General features: G+C 32.7%; 1 long non-coding RNA gene across 1 annotated transcript in view; it reads left to right on the top strand.

Annotated features, from left to right (window-relative positions):
• Positions 1 to 25,005, top strand: part of LOC147830467 (uncharacterized) — a 94,862-nt gene extending 69,857 nt beyond the window's left edge. Inside the window, exons 2-3 of the long non-coding RNA XR_015452874.1 lie at positions 15,864 to 15,995; positions 18,776 to 25,005. This is a non-coding gene — a long non-coding RNA (uncharacterized LOC147830467). The remainder of the gene's footprint in view (positions 1 to 15,863; positions 15,996 to 18,775) is intronic.
• Positions 25,006 to 25,898: the final 893 nt, after the last annotated feature.

Raw genomic sequence — 25,898 nt, 5'->3', positions numbered from 1 at the left:
GGGAATACAATCAGCCTTCTGTTCTCTGCTGGATGTAGGCCACTGGTGGGTGTTCAAGTGGGCTATTGGCTTTAATGTTAACGGTCATGGGGTTTGTTTGCTCTTTCACTTCCCTGAAGGTATCTTTATCCAGGACTGTGTTGATTGGTTGGTTATTGCCTCTGCTGCTCCATACTTTGTTCCCATTGTGTGCAGTGCCGCTCTTGTGATGTGGGTCTGCTCTCTCACATGGGGGCGGGGTACTGCTCCTCTAGCATGGATATACTTTCTCATGTGCAGGGTGGCTTCAGTATTCTGTTGCAGGTCTGCTTTATCATGTGTGAGGGTGGTGATGCTCTCTCATATGGTCAACTTTCTCATACAGAGGCATCATTCCTTGCCTATTAACATTTAATTAAATTAATGATGCACTTTAACTTAGCTGTACCATTTTATCAGTTTCTACAGATTTCATTTTTCCTTTTGCTTATTATTTTCTACTTTCTCTTCTATTAATAGAATATTTAGAACAATGAGAAATAAATTCAGTTCTGATATTGGGAGATCCAAGATTAAAATACACTAGGTATCATACCAGAGCCTACATTCTTAGTCATAGACAACATCTTCTTATGTCCTTATATGGTGGAAGAAGTAAGGCAGCTTCCTGAGGCCTCTTTTATAGGGGTAATAATCCCATTTATGAGGGTGCAATCTTCATGATCTAATTACATTCCTGAATTCCCCACCTCCTAATAATATTACTTTGTAGATTTTACCAAATGAATTTTGGAAGAATACAAACATTTGGTTCCTGGAACCAAAAAATTCATGTCATTATCTCATGCAAAGATATATTAATTACATTACAGTAGCCTCATAATTTTAAATTGTTCTAGGATCACTTCAAACCCTAAAGTCCAGAGTCTCATCTTCATACCATCTAAATCAAGGCATGAGTGAAACTAAAGATATGACTTATCCTGAAGCAAATTCTTCTCCAGCTTTGATTCCTGTGAAATCAGAAGAGTAAGGTAATTTCATCACACAATGATAGTATAGGACAGGAAATACATTTTCATTTTAAAAGAAAGACATAGGAAAAATAAAAGAATAGAGAGTCCCAGGAAAGTCCAAAACCTTAATGCTTGAGTATATTGTCTATGGCTCAATGTTCATTCCTGAAAGACCACTGTGCTAGCAGTCCTATCTTCTGGAAATAATTGGGTGGCAGCACTGCCTTCTCAGCTTCTGACTCCACTGTGCCTTTGTGCCTGGGCCCTACTCTCATGGTAAATGACCACAAGAGCCATATCCCATATGTCTAAGTCACATACTGTGGTCAGGGGTAAGGAGGTAACCCTTCCTTGTAAGCTTCGTTAGGCACTGCCCTAATAAGAACCCTACAGTGGTTTCACCCCCAAAACAGCTCTCTGATACCCCCATGACTCATCAGGGCATCTTTTAGCATCTAGTTGAGGCAGCTCCAATCCCATTGTGAATGTTTCACTGAGGCACAGTGTTGCTGTACCAGGGCAGCTGAGAAAAGTGGCACCAGAGGATAGGTAGCCAGGCTCACAATGTGAGGTGGTTTAGGGCAGCAGATACCTCTTCTTTGATATTGTTTTGTCCTTCAGCCTTAGCACTGCTTGATGGGAGAGAGAGCCCTGATGCATAAAAATATCTTTGGGTTCATTTTTCCATTGTCTTACACAATAACTGCATGCTTTTGTTTGGATGGCCCCACTGAGATGGAGCACTTATGTTAATCTTCTTATCAAATACTCATTTGACTGTATCCTGATTCACTCTGAATGTGCTTTCTAATTTTTTCCAATAAAGATAAGCTGAAAATTGACCAAATTTTCAAGCTTTGCTTCACTTTGATGAACAATTCTATTTTTACATTGCCTTCTTGTATATTACTATAAAATGCCAAGAGGTACCAGGACAACCTTTAGAAATTTACTCAGCCAAATATCCAATTTTATCACTTAAAATTGTATGTTTCAGAATTATTTCTACTTTATAGTAATGATGGTCTTTTCTCTATTGTTTAATGGCAAGTTCCTCATTTCCATGTGAGACTTTAACAAAGTCGTTATTAACATTCATATGCTCTTCATGACGACTCAGGCCATGAAGAATTGAAACTTTCTCTATAGTTGTTCTCTACCTATCCTACACCTTTGCTGAAATCACTCTTCATGGTTTGTTCGTGCCTTTGCCCGATTTTCTCAGCATGTATCTCAAAATTCTTCTAATTTCTATGCATTAGTTAGTTACAAAGTTACTATTTGCTACAACATTTCTACTTTTCAGACTTAAGTTTTCACCATAGCCTGTTAAAACTCCTATAACAAAATACCATAAAGTGGGTAGCTTATGTAAAAGCAGAAATTTATTTTATTGAGGCAAAAATCATAAAAAAGATTGTAACTGGCAAGGGTCTGTCTTTTGATATTTGGACCTTGTGTCTTTGCTTTGTCCTCGTGTGGGAGATAAGATGAAGGTCTTTTTAATAAAGTCAGTAAGCATCATCCATAATGGCTCTCCCTCCATGAACTTGTCACTTCCCAAAGTCTTCAAGTACTAAATATCACTTCCTTGGAGTTTAAAAGTTGGACATAAAAACCTTGAGGGAACACAAACCTTCATACCATAGTAATGGACAATAATGAGTCAGACCTCCAGCTATTGCTTCTGCCAATTAGAAACAATAGGGTGTCATCCCTGCCTTCTCAGATTCTGACACCACTGTGATTCTCTGCTTGTGCCCTGATCCCATGGCATTTCTCTGCAAGAGCCACCCCCAAACCCATGGTTGCTCTATGCCTGAGTCACATACTTATGGCTTGCTTGGCTTAGAGTCATTCATCTATGCCTTTGGTAGTTGGGACTAAGTAGGAAACCCTTCCTCTATAGCTCTCTGAGGTACTGTCCTAATGGGAACTCTACAGCTTACCCTAGTGGCAGCACTTTGCTTTTGATCATTAAGCTATAGAAATAGGGGAAGTGGTCTATTTGTGTTGCATCTCTCTCTAATATTATAAGTAAATTTCATATAAAATGACATACAGGGAATTATTTTAAATATAAATGCATTACCTCATGGGTGTTAAAACTTTTGGCTTACCTGGGTCTCATTGTGTGAAGGTGAATTGAATTGTGCTGTATATAAAATATATCAAATAATTAATATGTCTTTAGCAAAATTTCTTTTTAAAATCTTTTTTGTTATAATATTTAAAAAGAGAGCAAGCAGCCCATGGGCTGCAGGTAATATATAGAGAAAACTTTCCAATAGAAAGAAAGTAGTGAAAGGCAGAGTTTTTATGGCACTGAAATTAAGTTTCTATAATTCAATAGAATGTTATAACTCAAGTATCAAGTGTAATCTCTACAGTAATCACAAAGAAGGTATGTATCAAAAATACATAAAAAAGGAAATAAGAACTCAATTTTGAAATTTCACTATAAAAATAAACCACAGAGAAAACAGAAATGCATTAAATAGGACACAAAAAGACCTTTAAGCATATAGAAAATGATAGAAAAATAGTAAAATAATTATAGCAAGTTCCTCTTCCTTGGTTATTACAAAAGACAGATGGGTAGAATTCCTTTTAAGTAGTGATCTATATAGATTGTGTACAAAATACTCAATTTAGATCCACTGGATTGAAAATGAAGCATGGAAAATATATTCTATGCAAATAGTAACAAGAAAAGAGCACAGGTGGCTCTTTTTTGACAGATAAAATATTATAAAAACTTTAAATGACATAAAGAAAAAATTTTTATACTAATAAGAAAGTAGAATATAGCAAGACAGAATAATTATAAACATTTACAAATGTAATAATAGTTCTATGAAGCAAATGCTGAAAGAATTGAAAAGAGAAATGGTTCTATAATAATGGTGACTTTAATACCTATCTTTTACTTATGGACAGAAAAGCCAGACATAAAATATAGAAGGAGACAAAGGACTTACACACAAACACTAGTTTTAACAGCTATATATAGAACATTCAACACAATAAGAGCATATGTATTTTTATCAAGTCCACATGAAACATTTCCCAGGACAGACCATATTGGACAAAAAATTAAGTCTAAATACATTTTTAAAATTAGTCTACAAAATACTTCCTCTAACCATACAAGATGAAGTTAGAAATCAGTAATTTCATAAAATCTAAAAAAAATTCAGAAAGTTATGGATATTGAAAACAATTCTTAAATTGTCAATTGATTAAAAATAAATCACAAGGTAAATAAAAATACTTCTTATAAATGAAAATAAAAACACTAAAAAGTATGGAATGTTGTAAAAGTTGTTTTAAGGGGAAATTACAACTACACATATTTATATTAATAAGAAGAAAGGCCTCAAATCAACCATATAACTGTATAACTTAAGGATATAGAAAACAAATAACAAAACCAAAACTAGGAGAAGAAAGAAAATACAGATCGAGGCAGCGACAAATAAGAAAGAAAATAGAAAAACAGAGAAAATCAATGAAAAAAAGTCCTTTAAAAAGATAGACAAAAATTGACAAACTTCATTTGGAAATACTAAAAAATAAGTGAAAGGACTGAAATTATTAACATCAGAAATTAAATTTCTACAAATTCTATAGAAAGAAGACTACTAGAAAGTATTATGAACAATTGTACCAACAAATTAGATAACTTAAATTAAATGGAAAAATTTCTAGAAATAGCAAACTTATCACACTAACTCATGAACCAATATATAATCTGAAATAATAAATATAATTATGCTGCATAATAGATGGTTTTATTTGTTCATTTAAAAGTTAACAATAATTTTTAAAAATATCTAGTAAGGAAGTTGACTCAATAATCAAATATTCCTCTAAAGATCTTTGTTTCACTGGTGAATTAAACCATACATTTAAAACACATATGTCAACAATCTTCCCCAAACATTTTTCTATTCATTGTATGAGTCCAGATGTACCTTGATATCAAAAACATTATAAAAGAACCCTACTGAGAAAGATCTCTGATCAACATTCTTCCAAAATCCTGTCAGAATGCAAGATTTGTTCAACATCTGAAAGTAAATCAATGTACAGTTATAAACTACATTAGTAGAAGGAAGGGAAACATAAAATCTCAAACTGTACAGAAGACGCATTTGGCAAAATTTATTGCCTTTCATCACAAAAACACTCAACAAACTAGAAGTAGAAGAAAATGGCTTCAATATAATAATCAGCATGTTTAAAAACTCATAGAAAATATAGTCACTGATAAAAATCTTAAAGCATATCCTCTAAGGTTGGAAACAAAGCAAAGATGCCAATGTCTACAACTTCAGTCCAGTATATGTTCAACATAGTACTGGAACTTGTAGCCAGTAGACAACTAGGCAAAGAAAGGAGAATTTAATTCATAAAGAGTATAATTATCTCTTTTCACAAATTGAATTGTCTTCTGTGTAAAAGACCTTAAGGTTTCCACCAAAAGAATAAATCTATTAGAACTAACAAAGGAATTTCACAATATAGGAGGATATAAACTTTACACATACACAAATAATAAAAATAAGTTGCATTTCTCTCTACTAACAATGAACAATTGGAAAAGGAAATTACAAAAGTGGTGCCATTTATAATAGCATGGAAAGGTTTTGTAAATATAAGACAGAACTTATGGAGGAAATGAAAGACTTATCAATGAAAACTACAAAGCATTACTGAAAGATATTAATGAAGACATATTCATAGATTAGAAGTTACTATTCTTAGGATATCAGTAATACCTAAAGTGATGCAAGGATTCAATGCAATCCCAATTAAAATCCCAATGGTGCTTTATGCAAAGATAGAATAAACAATCCTAAAATTTATATGGAATATCAAAAAATGAGATGGGGAGATAAAATTGAAAAGAACATATCTAAAGTACTCATATTTCTTGATTTCTAAACAGAGATCCAGTAATCAAAACAGTGTGGTACTAGCATAAAGACAGGTATGTATGTGAGTGGAATGGAAGGCCCATAAATAAATCTTCACACATATATTGCTGAATGATTTGTGGTAAGAATGCCATATGATCATTCAGTGGGAAATGATACTCCTTTAAATAAAGGGTGCTTTGAAATTTGAATATTCATGTACAAAAGAATGAGACTGAAACCTTACCTAATATCAATATATAAAAATAAACTCACAATGGACCAATAACACAAACATAATAACTAAAACTCTAAAACTCTTAAAACTTGTTAAAATTTTATGATATTGAAATTGGCAATTATTTCTAGGATAGGACATCAAAGTTATGAGTGATAAAAAGACAATTGGACTCCATAAAATTAAAAAGCTCTGTGCATAAAAATACAATATCAACAAAGTAAAAAAGGAAAATTCAGAATAGGAGGAAATATTTAAAAATTACAAATCTAATAAGATATTAATATCCAGAATATGTAGAAATTTCCTGGAATTCCAGAATAACAATAAATAATGATTGAAAAATAAAGGACTTAAAGACATTTCTTGAAAGAAGATATACAAATGACCAATAAACACATGACAAAATGAGCATTATCACTTTGGGACAAAGTAATTAAAAGCTAATAGAAGATGCAATCTCTTAACCACTACGGTGGCTACTATAAAAGTTTATTCTCTCTGAGTTGAAACTTCAATATATATCTACCTATATTACAAGAGACACTGATATGGAATTAACTAGCTGTGTCACTCCTGTACTCCTGACCCACAGACATTGTGATAAGGTGAGTGTTTATTGGTTTAAGTTGCTTTGCTTTTCAGTAAGTTTTTTTAAACAGTATCAGAAATCCAATGAAAATAATTATATTAGAAAACAGAAAAAGTCTCATATCAATTGCATGTGGATCCATCTTTGGAAATGCGAAACTGATGAAAATTAAATTTAAAAACAGTAGAAGAAATTAAACAAGAAAGAGGATAAATTAGTAATAGGATAGTCGCAAAGATAATAGAGAACAACTAGTAGAACCAAAAACTTGTTTTTTTAGATCAATGTAATTGAGAAGGAAAGACTTACCAGAAAATAGCAAAACTGATCAGAAAATAAAAAAGAAGACATTCCAATAAGGAAAATGAGAGAAATTATATTCTAGATTTTTAGATATTAAAAGGATAATTAACAAGTATTATAAACAGTTTATCCAATAAATAAATTGGACAAATCATTAAAGAAACTATCAAAGATTGGAAATGAGTGGACAGGAAGTTTAAATGCTCCTCTATTTGTTAAAAACATTTATTTTATACTTGAACACTTTCCAAAGTGGAAAACTCCAGCCCACACAACTGCATCAGTTCTATAAATATTTAAGAAAGAAATAAAGTTAATCCTGTGCCAGCTCTTCCAAAGTATAGAACAGAGAAAACATCTCATTTAGCTTACTTTATGAAGCCAACATTATCCTGACATCAAAATTACTCACAAATGTTACACAAAAACAAAACTACAGAACAACTTTCCTCATGTGCTTAGTCACACACATTACTATCAAGATATTCACAAAAAAGAAACAAAGCAAATAATATATAAAACAGATAATACATTATGAACAAATGGGATAACAGAAAAAATGCAATTCATTTAACATTTGAAAATCAAGCAATATAATTTATCACATTAGGGAAATAGAAATATATTTTTAAAGGAAGTGGATTAAAGGATGAGTGGAGGAGAGATGAAAATGCAAATTAAAATACGTTCATGTACCAACTTCCCACAAGAAATGTAAACATTATGTACTATGTTCATGTATTAATAAATTAAAATAATGAAAAATAATTAATAAAATGAAAATAATTAGTAAACTAGAAAAAAAGTATATCATTATCTTAATGGATACAATAAGTATTTGAAAGCATTTAACATATTTTAATAGTGAAAATTGTTGTAAAATTGGGGATTTGAAAGTATACAAATGAGTATTTGAACGTATTCCATGTACATTGTTGAAATGAGTATTTGAGTTTTCAACAAATGATTATTTGAAAATATTCAAAAAATTAGTATACATTAATTATGAAAACTGTCATTATACTCATCTTAAAAGACATTTCTTCACATGGTAAAGAGAATTTTCAAAGAGCCTGCAGGTACCAATATACACAATATGAAAGACTAAATATTTTTCCCCTAAAATGGGGAAAAAAGGAAAAAGTAATTTGCTACTCTTTTCTCAATATTGTAATGAAGGTTCTAGTAAGAACAGTAATAAAAGAAAATTCAATAATTGGTATCCATATTGAAAAAGTTACAGCTTTCATTATATTCCATAGGATCTGATGTGTTAATAGTGGCATTGTTGTTTGATTCCAGAAATTATTTCATTTCTTCCTTGATTTTTTTCAGGGAGCCATTGCGTGTACCCAAACTTACTAAAATAAGTAAAGAAAAAAATCAATGCAATTAGAAATTAAAAAGCCAAAATCACAATGGATATTAGCAAAATCCAAGAGATCATTAATAAGAACCCTATAAAAATTGTACCCTAACAAATTGGAGAATCTTTAAGAGATGGATATATTCCTAGACACATATGAGTTACCAAAACTGAACCAAGAGGACATAAAAATTCTGAACAATCCAGTAAAAGCAATGGAATTGAGGCAGTAATTAAAATCCTGCCAATAAATAAAATTTCAGAATATGATAGATTCATTGCTAAATTCTAAAAGCCCTTTAGGGAGATTTTAACATCAATACTTCTCAAACTCTGTAATGAAATTAAAAGGGAACGAATGCTTCCAAACTCATTCCTGGAACCAGGGATCACACTGATAACAAAACCAGACACAGACCCAACTGAAAATGGAAATTACGAGTCAACCTCCTTAATAAATATCGATGTAAAAATTCTCAATGAGATATTGTCAAATGAATGTAAGAAATCATTAAAAAGATCATGCATCATGACCAAGTAGATTTCATCTCAAGAATACAAGAAAGGTTCAACATATGCAAATCAATAAGCATAATAAATCACATAAACAGAAGTAAAGACAAACACCACATGGTCATCTCAACAGATTCAGAAAATGGATAAAAGCCATTTATGACAAACTAACAGCAAACAGTATAATAAATAGGGAGAAGCTGAAAACTTTCCCTCTAAAATCAGGAACAGGATTTCCACCATTACCACTCCTGTTCAATATAATTCTTAAAGCATTAGTAAGAGCATTCAGGCAAGAGACAGATAAAAGGCATGACATCATCTATGTCATAGAAGACCCAAACAATTCCACAGAAAGATATCTAGAATTAATAACTAAATTTAGCAATGTAGCACTATACACAATTAACATACAAAAATCGTTATTATACACAAATAATAAGTTCCCTGAGAAAGACCTTAATAAAATATTACCAGTCTCAAAAGCACCATGGAAAATTAAATACTTAGGAATTAACCTAACCAAGGAAGTAAAAGATCTCTACAATGAAAATTACAGAACTTGGAAAAAATTAGATTGAACAGGTTATCAGAAAATTGAAAGATATCCTATGTTCCTTGATAGGCAGAACTAATATAGTCAAAATTTCCATCCTCCAAAACTGATACACAGATTTATACAATCCCAATCAGAATTTCAATAGCATTCCTCATAGCATTATGGAAAACAATCCTAAAATTCATATGGAACCAGAGGAGACCCAGAATAGCAAAAGCAATCCTGGGCAATCAGTGCAAAGCAGTAGTCATCACAATCCCTGACTTCAAGTTATACTGGAAAGATTCAGTGATAAATATAGCATGGTCTTGCACAAAAATGAACATGTGGATTAATGAAACAGAATAGAAGATACATAAAAAAGACATATTCAGCCACCTAATCTTTGCCAAAAGGCCTAAAACAAGCTGGAAGACAGATAGCCTCTTAAGAAAATTGTGGTGGGAAAACTGGCTATTCACTTGCAGAAGATTGAAGCTAGGCTCATATCACTTATCATGTACTAAACTAAAATAAAAATAGATCAAAGATCTAAATATTAAAATAGAAGCAACCTGCTAGAAGACAAATTAGACAAAATTCTTGGAGTCATAGCATAGGCAAGGGCTTTCTGAACAGAACTCCAATTACATAATGAAAAATATCAGGAATCAATAAATGGGATTATATCAAATTAAAAGATTTTGCTTGGTAAAGAAAACAACCAACAGAATGAAGATACAACCTACAGAATGAAAAAAGTTGCATTCTACACCTCTCATAGAGGACTAATATTTAGACTATACAAAGAACTCTAAAAATTAGCTGTTCCAAAATATAAGACTCAATCAAAAAATGGGCTACTGAAATGAACAGATACTTCTCAAAAGAAGAAAGATAAATGAACAATAAGTATGTAAAATGTTCAAAATCTCTGACTGTTAGAAAAATGCAAATTAAAACAACACTGAGATTCCATCTTACTCTAGAAACAATGACTATCATCAAGAAATCAAATAATAACAAATGATGATAAAGGTGCAATGAAAAGGAAACCCTCCTACACTGCTTGTGGGAATGTACAACACTACAACCATTATAGAATTCACTATAGAGCTTCCAAAATAACCCTAAAAATAGAAATTCCATTCAACTCAACCATTCCCCTATTAGATATCTTTCCCCAAAATTTAAAAACATCATATTACAGCAACACATGCATGCCAATATTAATAACAGCACAACCCATAGTAGCTAAATCTTGGAAGCAGCTTATATGTCCATCAACAAATAAATGGATAAAGAAAATGTGGTATCAGCACATAATAGAATACTGCTCTTCTATAAAAAGATACATTTGTAAGAAAATGGATGCACATCAAAACATAAGGTTAAGTGAAATAAGTCAGTCACACAAATTTAAATACTGCATAGTTTCTCTCATGTGAAAAATCCAAAGTATAAATAAGGAGTAAAATAAAAGAGAATAGAACACAGAGAGTGGGCTAAGGATGTTGCTCAGTGGTATAGTGCTTGCCTAGCATGCACAAGGCCCTGGGTTTGATCTCAGTACCACAAACAGACACAAAGAAAGGAAGAAAGGAGGGAAGGAAGGAAGGAACAAAAAAACAAGCAAAGAAACAAAGAAACAAAGAATACAGGGAGATAAATCCTTTTACAAATGGAAAAGCAACCAAGAGATGGAGGATAGGGAGGGGTTGTAGAGGAGAACATAAAAATAATTAAGATGTGTCACATATATGTACTAACTACCCATGGTAAAAGTAATCATTACATTATGCAAACATGAACTTAGAAAATGAAGAGGAATGAAGGAGAGCATGGAGAGAAATTAGAATAAAAATATAAAAATATGTAAAGTGCAGGTGCCTAGTCCCATAAATGACATAAACATTATATACGATACATATATAGTATAAATTTAAAAAAATTCATAAAATGGTCAGAATAAAAAAAGATTGCCTAACTCGAGATCAACAGATTTATCCCTCTGCTTAATTCAAATTATTTTATAATTTTAACTCATACATTACCTTATGATCTATTTTCAATTACTTTTTATGTATGGTCTAAGAAAGGGGTCTAATTTTATTCTTTTACCTGTTGGTATCCATTTGCCTCAGAACAATGTTAATCTTCATTAACCTTTCTAAATACATTTGTAAAGTAGGAGAATGTTGCCTACTCTTTTGATTTTGGAAGAGTGTGTTAAGGATCAATATTAAATGTTTAAAAAAATTTAAAAGTTATTGGGGGAATTTACCACTTAAACTTCATAGTCCTTGTGTTTCCTTTTTAGGAAATTTCAAAATTATTAATTCAAGTACCTTCCATATTTTAGATGCCTCTCTATTTTGTATCATTTATTCATTTTTGCTAGTTTGTTTCTTTCCAGAAATCTTCCCCTTCATCTGTGCTATCTAATTTTTTGGCATATTCGACAGGAAGTTTCTGACACAGTGATGCCTTGGCTCATAAACTCTTCTATTTGCAAACAATTTGGTTCTCAAACAAAAAGACTTCAACAAAATTTTGATTTTGTTCACAAACTCCACATAAGGTGACAAACACAACCAAGGCCATGTTCTTCACATGAATACAAATGTGGCTATCTTCTCCAAAATAGTAAAACAAATTAAGTTTGTGGACCAATGTACCATTTAAATCCTTTTCCATTTCTGCAGGGTCTGTAGTGATGTCCACTTATTCATTCTTGATTTCCATAATGTGGTATTTGTTCTCTCTCTCTTTCTCTCTCTGATTATCTCTCTAAAGATTTGTAAGTTTTGTTGACCTCATAAAACAAAATTCAACAAAAAACAAATTCAACTGAATATTGTTTCTCTATTTTCAATATTATTTCTCCATTTTCTATTTCATGTATCAGAATTCTGTCTTTCCCCATCTGCTTTGTGTTTAGCTTGGTCTTCATTTTCTAGTTTAAGAAGGAAGAAGTTTTAGTCATTAAGAGTCCAGCTATTCACCTGTTAGGTATCTTCACAAAAGAATTAAAAGAATCATGCAACAGTGATATCTGTGCACCCATGTTCATAGCGGCACAGTTTGTAATAGCTAAAACTTGGAAACAGCCCAATTGCCCATCAACTGGAGACTGGACAAAGACAACGTGGTTTGTTTGTTTTGTTTATAAAATGGAGTACTACTCAGCCATAAAGAATGAGAAATTAGAGACATTCATAGCTAAATGGATTCACATTGAGGCGATACTCAAGTGAAATAATTAGGACACACATGTGCAAATATCAAATAGTTTCTCTAGTGTGAGAAACTGAAAATGTAAATAAGGATCGAAATGTTTAATAGATAATGTGATATAGGAAGAAAAGGTGCAAAAGGGAAGGGGAAGTGGGAGGGGTAGGGGAAAGGAGAGAATGCAATTAATATGAGAAAATGAAAAAATGAAAACAAAATCTTTGTAAATATAGAAGATTGAGGGGTTGAAGGGAGGGCAGGGGAATGGGGAAAAATAAGAATCAAGATATATTATGTAAAGGTACAAATCTCCAATGATAAATGTCATATTGTATACCTAAAATGAACCAATAAAATTAATTAAGAAAAACCCTAAAATTCCGGTCATTAAAAAAAAGAGTCTTTTTACCTAGCATAGGTATATGAAAATATAAATTTTCTTCTGAGCACCAATTTAGCTGCATTTACACTTTTTGGTAAATGTATATTATTTTCATGTATTTCAAAGCATAGCATCCTGTATCTTTTTTCTTTGATGTTTTATTTACAAGTACATTCTTTAATTCCAAATGTTTATGCATTTCTCAAATTTCTTCCCAGTTTTCATTTTCAACTTTATTCTACTGTGGTTACTGAACATATTTTATTTGATTATTCTCCTTTTTAATTTTAACAGTATTTGTGTTATAGCAAAGGAAACGCTCTATTCTAAAAAATATTAATATGTGCTTGAGAAGAATGTTTATATGCTACTACTGAGAAGAGTGTGTCTACAGATATCTATTAAGTCTAACTTTTATAGAATTGTTTAAATTTTATATTTGCTATCTATTAAATAGTAGGATTAGTCATTATTAAAGTTTAATATTGAAATTACCAACTATTATACCTTAATTCCCTATTTATTCTTTTAATTCTGTCAGGTTTTGCTTCATGTATTTCAGAGCCCTGTTGTTATGTGCATATATGTTTATTTTCCTGATTATTGATCATTTTATATTTATAAAAATAGCCTCTTTGACTCCAGTAATCATTTTTTCTTTGTCTTCATGTCTACTTTGGTCAATATTAGTATGGCTGTTATAGCTTTGTTTGATAATTGTTTGCATGCTACTTACTTGTCAACCTTTTTCTTTCTATTTATATTTTTATGTCTAAAGTATGTTTCTCATAGATAACACATAGCTATATTATTTATTAAAATCCATTTTGCTCTTCTTTTTATTGCTGGATTTAATTTGGTTTAAGTTTAAGTACTGATATTTAAGATTTATATCTACCATTTTAAAATTTGTTTCTTATATGTCTTATGTCTCTGCTTCTGCATTGCTGCCTTCTTTTGAATTAATAATTTCTAATGTGTCATTCAGTTCTATTATATTTTCTTTATTGTCACTGTTAGCCTTTTTTCTAGGGGTTTTTCTAAAGAATACAATTATTTGAACTTAAAACAATATGGTTTTTATCAGTGATAACTTAATTTTAATAGTGTACAAATCCTCACTTCAATATACTCTCATTTCCTAAATCCTACCTTGAGTTACTGTCATTCAAATTATATTTGCAACTGTTACATAATCACTGACAGAATTTTATAACAACTGCTTTATGCAATTATGTCTCAAAAAATTATAAAAGTTAAAAATACATTTATTAGTTTGCTATATGCATTTATTTAGTCATTTTTTGCCAGTTTTCTTTAGTTCATTAAACAGAATAATGAATTATTGGAGAGTTTCTTCTCATTTCAGCATGAAAATCTCCTAAATGTTTTATTCTAGGATATATTTGTTAGTAATGCATTCCTTAATTTTTCTTTCAATCTGGGAAGATCTTAGTTTCTCCTTAATTGGCTTTTGAAGGCCACATTTGCTAGATATTGAATTCTTGGTTAATATTGTATTTATTTCACCCCTATGACAGTACCATCCCACTAATATCTTCTCATTTCTCATGAGAAATGAATTGTTAATTTTTGTTAAAAATTTTTATATAATTTAAGTTAATTTTCTCTTTCTACTGTCATGACTCACTTTCTTTTTAATTTTTACAATTAAAAAGTGCTAAAATGTTATTGTTTGATTTATTACAGTTTGTAATCCACAGTTTACCAAAATAAAATACAATTTCCTTTTGGTCTTTTACACTTTTCCTTTTAGTTTTTACACTTTAGCTTTTTATAGTTATACTGTAAAACTGCAGTTTTATTTTTCTTTTACAAATTCACATTTATTGATTGACTGAAAAAAGCACTCTTCTGCTCACTGAGAGTCCTCAGGTATCTGGCAGTACAAAAGAAGAAATTGTATCGTGTGTGTGTGCGCACTCACGTGTGTGTGTGTGTGTGTGTGTGTGTGTGTCTGTGTGTGGGTTCATAATGACAAAAGGGACATTCCAACTACTTTCCAGTCTTCCAATCTATTTTCCTTTGGTCTCTTTCCTAAGTTATCCTTCCTTAAGATATGCATTAGGAAACCAGTTTCCACCTAGCATAAAAGGGGCAGAGATGCTCATGGTGAAGCAGCGCCAGTCCTGGATGCTTCTGTGTGGACTTCTTTGTATGTATCCTATTTGAAGTGTATAGACTATCTTGGCTGTGTAAATTAATGTATTTCATCAAATTTGTGGTTTGTTTTTATTAATCATATTTATTTCTACATCAAAATATGTGAAGATTTTACACATTTTTTCAAATATTATTTCTGTCTCTTTTCTTTCTTGCTTTCTGAGACTTTCACTGTGTATTTTTTTGCGTAACTTAATGATAATTTCATAGGTCTCAGAGGCTGTGTATATTTTTTAATGTTTTTTCCTCTGTTCCATACTTTGCACTGTTATTTGATCTCTCTTAATGTTTGCTACATCTTTTTTGCCAGTTTAAGCCTACCTACCATTGTCTCTAAACTTTCATTTTAGTTATTTTATTTTATGATTCCAAAATTTTACTTGATTTTATTTTTATATTTTCTATCACTCTGTTGGTATTATCTCTTATTTATACTGAGCATCACAGACATCACTGTCTTTAATTCTTTACAAATGCTTTAGTTTATTCATCTAAATACAATTATATCAGCTGAATTAAGTCTGTGTCTAGCAATTCTAATGTCTGTGTCCCCTTTGGGACAGTTTCCATTAACTGTATTTTTTTTCCAATACTAGGAATCGAACTCAGGACCTTGTGCTTTCCAGACAGGTGCAGTGCCACTGAGCTATACTCCGGCTCCTATTGACTGTATTTTTCCCTGTGTGTGTAGACTGTACTACTAAGTTTCCTGTAACTTTTCTTAAAAGGTGAATATCTGGATTAATATAACATGATAAATCTGGAGAATGTCATTTTTTTCTCTGCCCATGTTGGTGTTGTTATTTGGTTGTGGCTTTCAAAGACTAATTCTATAAAGGCTATACTTTTTGTACTGTACTGCCACTGAAGTCTCTGTTCAATTAAATTAGATGTAAGCCAGCAGTCAGTCAGAGGTTTCTTTAAATGCCTTGAAGAAGTGTATTTGTTTTCTGCCAATAGACTTTATATGTAGGTTAATTCATGCCTTGATTACACAGGCTTTTCACAATCCTGATTCATGCTTCATTTTCCTGCTTGTATGCTACTTCACCCCTAAGAAATTATTGCCTATATGTGCATGCAGACAAAGCTATAGGAATATCTCAGAGCTTTTCAAAGTTTCATATGGAAGTTTTGTTCCCCAAACTTTCCTTCCCTTTTTTGCCAGGCTCTTGTTTGTCTCAATTAATATTAAAATCTTAAGCAGCTGCAATGATTCATATTTGCTATTTTTTTAACAAATACTCTAGGCATAGAGATTTTCAAATCAAGTGAGATAAAAATTTAGGTTAAGTCATGACATTATCCTTTCAATCAGGCTTTTCCTGGTAGATGTGATACGGGTTTAATTGTGACAGAAATCTTTTGAACAGCTGAAATACTGATCTGTTTTCCATGGTGGTAAAACAGTTCCTGTTTCTCACTGCCATTGTGCTTTTAAAGCTAAGCATTTTCAAGGGTACCATGAAACCTTTAAATTAGAGTTATAGCTAATATGTATGAAGACGGAAATTAGAAGAACAAAGTGTCTGCTTTTCTTACTGAAGAGGTTTAAATTTTTAATGTTATATTTTGTTTGTAATAAAAACTTCTGTGATCTCCATTCAAATTTTTTAAATAGTAATGGAAATGGACCCTAAATATTGTTTGAAATGCAAAGGATGTAAGATAGTCAAAATATTTAGAGGAAGTGAAACAAAACCAGAGGACTAAAACTACCTGAATACTAACTAAAACAATGGAAATGAAGATTGTATTATATTGGTATTTAAACAGATAAATAATTTAACATAACAGGGTACAGAATGAAGGAATAAGTCCATCGATATGTGTACAACTGATTTTTTGACAAAGTTGCAAGTGCAGTTCAGTGAAAAAAGATAACTGTCTTCAACAGTGTTTATCCATACACAAAAAACAAGCAAATAAACAAAATAAATGAAAAGTGTAACTATATCTCAACTTTTATTTTAAAAAAACACTAACACATACACACATACATGATCTAAAAGTAAAATCTAAAATTATAAGTCTTCTAAGAAAAGTATATAGCAAGTGCCAGGGATTTAGCTCAGTGGTTCTGCCACCTGCCTTGCAAGCCAATAAAAGATAAAAAGAAAAATATATAGGAGAAAGAATTTGTGAATTTAGTTTAGGGAAACATTTCTTGCAAATGAAACAAAAAGTACAGTCTATAAACAACTAGACTGATGCATTTAACTTCACAAAAATTAGCAACATATTTTCTTAAACATGTTGAAAATATAATCCACAGACTAGGAGAACTTATTTGCAATAGGATATATCTGTATTTCAGAGCACTTATACACATAATGTAAAAGGAATTCTAAAAACTGAATAAGATGTTTAACTACAAAGTTAAAAATCAATCTGGGCAAACATTTCACTATTAAATAACTAAAGATTAATATCACTACACAACTATTAGAATTGCTAAACCTAAAAATATATCCTATTCCAGTTATTGGTGAGTATTTAGAGAAATTAAAATTCTTTTTCTCTACTGGTCAAAATGTAATGCAGCACAGCCACTTTAGAAAATAGTTTGGCAGTTTTGTAAACAAGTTAAACCTACATGTATTGTATAATCTAGCCATTCCATTTCCAGGTATAAAATAAAACTGTATATCCAAGGTATTTATAAAAAAAATAAAACTACAGGTCTATTCATAGTCTGGCATATGAATATTTGTAGTAGTTTTATTTTTTAATAAGTTAAAATTATAATGAAGTAAGTGAATAGATATAATGTAAGAGTATTCAGCAGTAAACACAAAGGAATTGTTGATTCATATTACAAAATGGGTGTATCAAAAATAATTACACATAATAAGCTATACCAAATACTACATACTATGATTTTTTTTTAATTTTAACAAAGTTAACAAAAATATTTTTGTTAATTATAATGTTAAGTGAAATAAATCAAACACACAAGCTTAAATGTTGCATGGTTGCTCTTATATGAGAAACCCAAAATATAAATAATAGAAACAGCAAAACCATAGATAGATAATAGGAAACAGGGAGATAGATATTTTACACAATGGAAGGAGACCAAGAAATGGAGGGAGAGGGTAGGGAAGGGAAAGTAACGGAATAAAGAACAAAGATGTGCTATATACAAGATGAATGTAATCAGGATGTACCACAAATATGACTAATAAAAATAATTAGTTGTTAAAGAAAATTAGGGTTTACATTGCAAGATAAATAGACATTACTAAGAATAGCCACATTCTTAAAATAATAAAATTCTTAAAATCATTTGGACAAATGAATTACATATTTTTGAGGTAAAGTTATAAACTGATATATCTGTATTTGAAGGAAATGAATGATATCATCAGTTTTTGTGATGATTAAGGTGATCATCAACTTGATTGACTTGGGAGCCACCAAGGGTGGTCCTCGGAGATGTGACCTTGGGCTCTATATCTGGTCCCTCACCTTTTCTTCACTGAAACTGTTCTGTTTTGCTCCTCAGCTTCCCTGAAGTCAGCATCTTTCCTCTGCCATGCCCTTCCCTCATGATGTTTCTGCCTTGGAGCCAGCCAGTCATGGAATAAATTCCCATAAACTCTGAGCCAAATGAAATTCATCCTTGAAGTGATGGGTGTCTGGTATTGTGTCACAGAGATGAGAAAGCTGATTAATGCAGTCACTGTAAAAACGAAATTTAAAAGCACAATTAGAGAACAGAAACACCAGAACTAGCATTGAAGGACGAGGAGCTCCACGGATATTCAGTGCAGCTGGGAAAGGATTTTGGGGAAAGCATAAGTAGAAGAAAAAGTTACTAAAAAACAAAAGCATTTCAAGTCTCTGGAAATTTTCTTAAGGGCAGAGCTCAAATAAGGGCATTGGAGAAATATTTAGGTTGGAAAATCTACAAAATCTCTAGAGAAACTCTGTAGATCCCTGGGATTTAAACCGCAAACTGCTCCCTCTACTTGCAGCTAAGCACTATAAAAGCTGAACTTCATGCAGGTTTGGCCAAGAAGCCAGAGCTTGCTCTTTCCCCAGCTTCCAGTCAAGGGCCACAATGTCTCAATAAGAGGGATGGGTCACCAGAATCTCTCATCTTGGCTAGTCCTGCATTTAAGGGAATAAATTATATATGAAAACAATTTAGAAGGCAGTCAGGGGCACCCCTCCACATGGTGCCTATTCATAAGGCAGAGATTCTAATCCAGGCATGTGAGATAAAGAATATTGAGAATCCCAAAAACTTTAGCTCAGCCTTATTTCTAAAATTCAGGTTTCACAAAATAGAGATAAACCAAGAAGAGGATATAACTATCTTATAGTACTCTGTTCATAAAATCAAACAGTTACCTGAGGAGGAGCCAATATTCTTGCCCCAGTTCTGTATCAGCAGCTCAGAGATTTGATCTGTGATGAAAATCAATTCACACAATAAAGAGGTCTGTAGCTCCCTCCAAAAGGAAATGTTTTTATATGGAACAGAGTACAAAGCTATGTAGGCTTAAATGTGCTCTGAAGGAAATGGAGTTTTCTTGGAATAAAGAAATTAATGAAGGCTGTTAATTCTATGTGGGGTACAATTATAGACCATATAGTTTACTAAAGAGAAACAAAAAAAGAGACCAGAAAACTGGCTTCAAAAATGTTCTTGTGAAGGGCTCCAAACTTAATTGGATCAGACGTTGGAGCATTATATGTTCTGGGACAGTGTTCAAGACAATGCAGCCGTCAGGTGGAGAGGGGTGGAGACTAATAAATTGGATTGCTCCCAACTAAGGCAGTTTATTCAAGAGAGAGTCAAAGAGAGCCTTGGTAAAACTATTGTCATCTCAGGTTGACTGTATATATGTCTGAGACTCTTTGCTTTTGAAAAGTAACATGACAGGTTTTACACTGGGGGGATTCACATTGCTTAGATAGCATATCCAAGTCACTAAACATAAAAATAAAAGAGAAAACAAACTATGAAATTTGTATGAATTGCTACAATATATTATCTAAAATATCAGATTTCAATAAGAAATTAAGAGACGTGCTTAGAAACTAAAAACTATGAATGTAAACAGGAAAGTAAAAGTGAGTATTGGAAATTTCCTATTAAATGGTTCAGATGTTAAATATCATAAAAATCTAAATCAGCTATCATAAAATGAAAGAAATAAAAAATAAAGACAATTATATTTTATAAAGCAGGAGAAAGTAAGATGACAATGATTGAGAAAAGAATATTAAGAAAGTGATAGAAAAAATTAAAAATTAAAATTATAAATGAAAAATTCGGAGTTGAAAAGTATAGTAATCAAATTGAAGAATGCACTAGACGGAATTGAAAACAACGTTTAAACTGGTAGAAGAAAAAATGGGGAACCTGGGACCCAAGCATCATGTGCCCCACCAGACCATGCCACGTGAACTCTGAGTAGCATCTTAATCCACACAGCAGAGGTGCCAGGGGGAACATAAAGGACATGGTTATGAGCTCCAGAAGATAGAGTAAGAGTGAACAACAGAGAGTGCCTTTTTGACACTCCTCAATGAAAATTGAAGCCCACTGGGAAAGTGAAAAAAACCCTCTTCAATAGCACACTGGACCATCGTGATTAGTAAGTTGGTAGGATCAGCACCTCCCACAGAAACGCAGACTCACATAGCGGGAAGGACAGCTGGAACCTGAAGTAGAACCTTGCAGAGTTTAATCCTGCAAGAGGTCAGGGACCTCAACTTGGACCTTGCAGCCAGAAATCAGCCTGAATCTCAGTAGACCACAGGTGGCTTGCTGAGACTAATCGAGTTAGACCCGCACAGTGCTGTCCACATTGCCTACCAGGACAGCAGAGACATATGCTGAGGCAGACCTTTGTTTTGATATATAATTTTTTTCTTTTCTTTTTCTCTCTATCCCTTCTGGCTCTATATTTCTCTCCGTCTTTGTTCCTGATCTTGTCCCATTCTGAATTTTTTCTCTCTCTCTGTTCTCTTCACTGTCACTTTTAGAGAAAGGTGAATACAATTTCTACCTTCCCTATTGTTGTCAGTTTTTTCTATACTTGTCTCTGTTCTTTCACTCTGTCTTCTCCTCCTGTCTTCAACAGATTCCTACAATTTGCAAGATCTTCCTGTGTCCTCTAGCCTCACCTCTAACATTCCCCTCTCCCTTTTATCTCTCTACCCATCCCTCCCCAACCCCTGCTAAATCCTTATCCCTAAGAATAAATTTGCCATATTGAAAGCTTTACTTACTACCAACATATTTTGGGCTGGCCTAGATTTTGATCTAGCTTTCACATTTAAAGGTGGCAGATTAACTGCTTTCACAAATTGTCATTTTCTAAGCTGTGTTTGGTGCTGATTGTGTCAATTGGGCTAAAGTGTTGTGATTGATCTAATCAGTTGTCCTCCCTGGCATATTGAAAACAAGATTGCCTAAGAGTCATTAGAGACTCAAAGCCTAAAAAGTCCAGCTACCTGGAAGATATCCTGAGAAGCAATCACTCCATGGGGGCTTTAAACACCAGTAATAAAGATACTCAAAATAAGAAATATAGGAGTATCAGCCCAGGAATTAAAGCAAAAAACAGCATGAACAACGGAATTAAAAATTAGAAGACATTTTGGCAGGACACAAACAGAAACTTCCAGCTCACCAAAGGCAAATTGTGGGGGACACATGGTGGAAAAATATTATAATCAACCACCAGGACACCCTGAAATGGTAGCACAGGAAGTAACAAAACAGATGAATGAGGCTCTAGAAAAATTCAGAAGAGAAATAATTTCCCAGATAACTACAAAGTTGCTGATTAGAGTGAAAGACAAGATTAGAGGCTCTAGAACAGAAAGAGATAAAAAAAAAAAATAGACGAGCTCAGAACCATGCTGGAAGCCATGAATGCCCAGCATCAGAAAGAAAAGGAAACCATGATCACCCAACATAGGAAATAAATGGAATCCATGAAACAGATTCAAACAGATATCCAGGAGATTAAAAACTGCATTGAAAGTATTCACAGTAGATTGAGCAAATGTGAAGATAGAATATCATATATAGAAGACAGGATTGTGGTTAGTGACCATGAAAACAGAAGTTTCTTAAAAATAGTAAGGGACCATGAGAAATCAATCCAACAGCTCCTAGATGATGCAAAGAAGAATAACATAAGACTGCTACAAGTCCACTAAAAAACAAGGGAAAGTACAAATGACATAAAAAATCTGTTCACAGAAGTAATAGTAGAAAACTTCCCAGACAGAGGTAAAGATTTGGACATACAGATAAGTGAGGCATATAGAACTCCAACTAGCCATGAACAACAAAAATCTACACCTAGACATATAATAGCAAGATCCCAGAAATGCAACAGAAGAACAAAATTCTACAAGCAATTAGAGAAAAGAAACATAACAAATACAAAGAAAAGCCCATCAGAATCACAGCAAACTTCTCACCACAAACCCTCAAGTTAAGGAGATCCTGGCATGAAGTATTTCATAGCCCTAAAAGAAAATAACTTCCAACCTAGACTATTGTATTCTGCCAAATTATCTTTCAAAATCAATGGGGAAAATAGACACTTCCATGATAAAGAATACCTGAGAAATTTCATGAACACCAAACCAACACTCCAAACAATTCTAAACAATATCCTAGAAAAAGACAATGAAGATCACAACTCCATGAGGCCCAACAGAGCAAAGCAAACAGGCAAGGCAAGAAACTAAAGGGAAAGGTGGAAAAATGAAAAAATAAAAGAGCCAACAACAGTAAAACACCATGGCAAGGATGAGTCAATATATATCAATTATAATCATCAATGTTAATGGCCTCAATTCTCCAATCAAAAGAAATAGACTGGCAGAATGGATTAAGAAGCAAAATCCAACAATATGCTGTATATAAGAAACACACCTAACTCAGAAACAAATTCATAAACTGAAAGTAAAAGGATGGAAAACAGTTCTTCATATGATATGAACCTGGAAAAAGCAGGACTAGCAATCTTATTTGCAGACAAAATAAATTAAGAATAAAATAAATTAACCAAAACTAATTAAGAGAGACAAAGATGGTCACTACATCCTTGTGAAGGGAACAATCCAAAAGGAAGAGATGACAATCATAAATATATATGCACCAAATATGAATGCCCCCAACTGGACAAAATAAATATTAATGGACATGAAAAACTAAATAAGCACTAATACAATTGTAGTGGGGGATCTCAGTACCCCACTGTCACAAATAGACAGATCATGTAGACAAAATTTAACAACGAAATTCTAGAACTGAACCAAGCTTTTGAACAAATGGGCTTAATATATGTCTACAGAGTGTTCCACCTCACAATATCAGAATATACATTCTTTTCAGCTGAACGTGGGTCTTTCTCCAAAACAAACCACATGCTAGCTCATAGGGCATGTTTAAGTAAATGAAAAGAATTGAAGTCACCTCCTGTTTATTATCAGAACATAGTGCAATAAAATTGGAGATAAACAACATAAGAAACTGCAAAACCCCCACAAAAACATGGAAATTGAATAACACTCTCTTGAACAACCAATGGATCATAGAGGAAATTGAAGAAGAAATTAGACAATTTCTACAAGTAAATGATAATGTCAGTACAACATACAGGAATCTATGAGACACAATGAAAGTTCTAGGAAGGAAATTCATAGTAGTGAATGCCCATATTAAGAAAACAGAGAGAGCTCGAATAAACAACCTAATGCTGAAGCTGAAGCTTCTAGAAAAAGAAGAGGATGACAAAGCCAAAGCTCATACAAGAGAGGAAATTATGAAGATCCAAGCAGAAATCAATGCAATGGAGTCTAAGAGAACAATACAAAAAAATCAATTATTCAAAGCATTGGTTTTTCAAAAGAATAAATAAAATTGATAAACCCTTAGCCAAACATCCAAAAAAGGAAATAAAAGGCTCAAATCCATGCAATTAAAAATGAAAAAGGTGACGTCAGCACAGATCCAGCAGAAATCCAGAAGACAATCAATACATACTTCAAGAATCTGTACTATAATAAAATGGAAAACACGAAGAAATGGACAGATTCCTAGATAATACGAATTGCCAAGATTAAATGAAGAAGATTATAAAATTCTAAACACTACAATTACAATCAGTGAAATTGAAAAGGTAATTAAAAATTTACCAACAAAGAAAAGCCCAGGTCCTAATGGAATCATTGTTGAATTCTACAAGACATTTAGAGAAAAACTATCACCACTACTCTTTAAAATCTTCAATGAAATTGAAAGGAAAGCAATACTTCCACATTATTTTTTTTAATTAAATTCTTTTATTGGTACATTTTAGGTACATAACACAATTACAATTCTCATTGAGAATTGTACCTTTACATAATGCATCTTGGTTCTTATTTTTTCCCATTCCTAACCCTCCCTTCACCCCCTCCACCCTTCCTTATTTACAAAGACTTTATTTCCATTTTTTCGATTTCTCATCATTTTTCCTTTCCCCTGGCCCTCCCACTACCCCTACCCCTTTGGACCTTTTCTTCCATTTTGCATTATCGATTATTCATTCTAATCATTGGTACATTTTAGGTATACCATATAATGACATTCATCATTGGAAATTTGCAACTTTACATAGTCTCTCCTGGTTCTTATTTTTCACCCTTGCACAGCCCTCCTGTCAACCCTTCCATTCCTCCCTATTTGCAAAAATTTTGTTCCTAGTTTTCCATTTTCTCATATTAATCCCATAACCTTCTATCCTTTCCCGTAGCCCTCTCACTTCCTTCCCCTTTGCCCCTTTTCTTCCCATTTCACATCACCTATTATACATTTTAGTCCTTATTTACACTTTCAGTTTCTCACACCAGAGAAACTATTTGGTATTTACACATTTGTGTCCTATTTATTTCACTTAAGAGTATTGCCTCAATGTGCATCCACTTAGCTATAAATGTCTCTAATTTCTCATTTTTTATGGCTGAGTAGTACTCCATTTTATAAAAAACCCCACATTTTCTTTATCCACTCTCCAGTTGATGGGGATTTGGGCTGTTTCCAAGTTTTAGCTATCACAAACTGTGCTGCTGTGAACATGGGCACACAGATATCACTGTGGTATGATTCTTTTAATTCTTTGGAGAAGATACCCAGCAGTGGAATAGCAGGGTCAAATGGGACTTCCAGTCCTAGTTTTTTGAGGTATCCCCATACTGATTTCCACAGTGCTTGTACCAGTCTACACTCCCACCAGCAGGGGAGCAGCCTTCCTCTTTCCCCACAGCCCCGCCAGCATTTGTTATTGGTTGATTTCATGATAGCAGCCATTCTTTCTGGAGTGAAGTGGAATCTCAGCATTGTTTTCATTTGCATCTCGCGAATGACCAGTGATGTTGAACATTTCTTCATGTATTTATTTGCTATTTCTACTTCTTTGTCTGAGAAATGTGTGTTCATTTCAGATGCCAATTTTCTGATTGGGTCTTTAAATTTGGGAGGTCTTATCTTTTTAAGTTCTTTATAGATTCGAGATAGTAGACCTTTGTCTGAGGAAGAGCAGGTGAAGATTTTTTCCCAAATTGTGGGTTGTCTCTTCACACTGCTGGTGGTTTCTCTTGCTGTGCAG

The sequence above is a fragment of the Heterocephalus glaber genome, unplaced genomic scaffold (genome assembly GCF_053883595.1).
Source record: "Heterocephalus glaber isolate CG9 unplaced genomic scaffold, H.glaber_assembly_v1.0 deba00000122, whole genome shotgun sequence".
In the NCBI taxonomy this organism is placed as follows: Eukaryota; Metazoa; Chordata; class Mammalia; order Rodentia; family Bathyergidae; genus Heterocephalus; species Heterocephalus glaber.
Note: the sequence above shows the minus strand (reverse complement) of the source record. Positions and strands in the feature narration are given on the sequence as shown.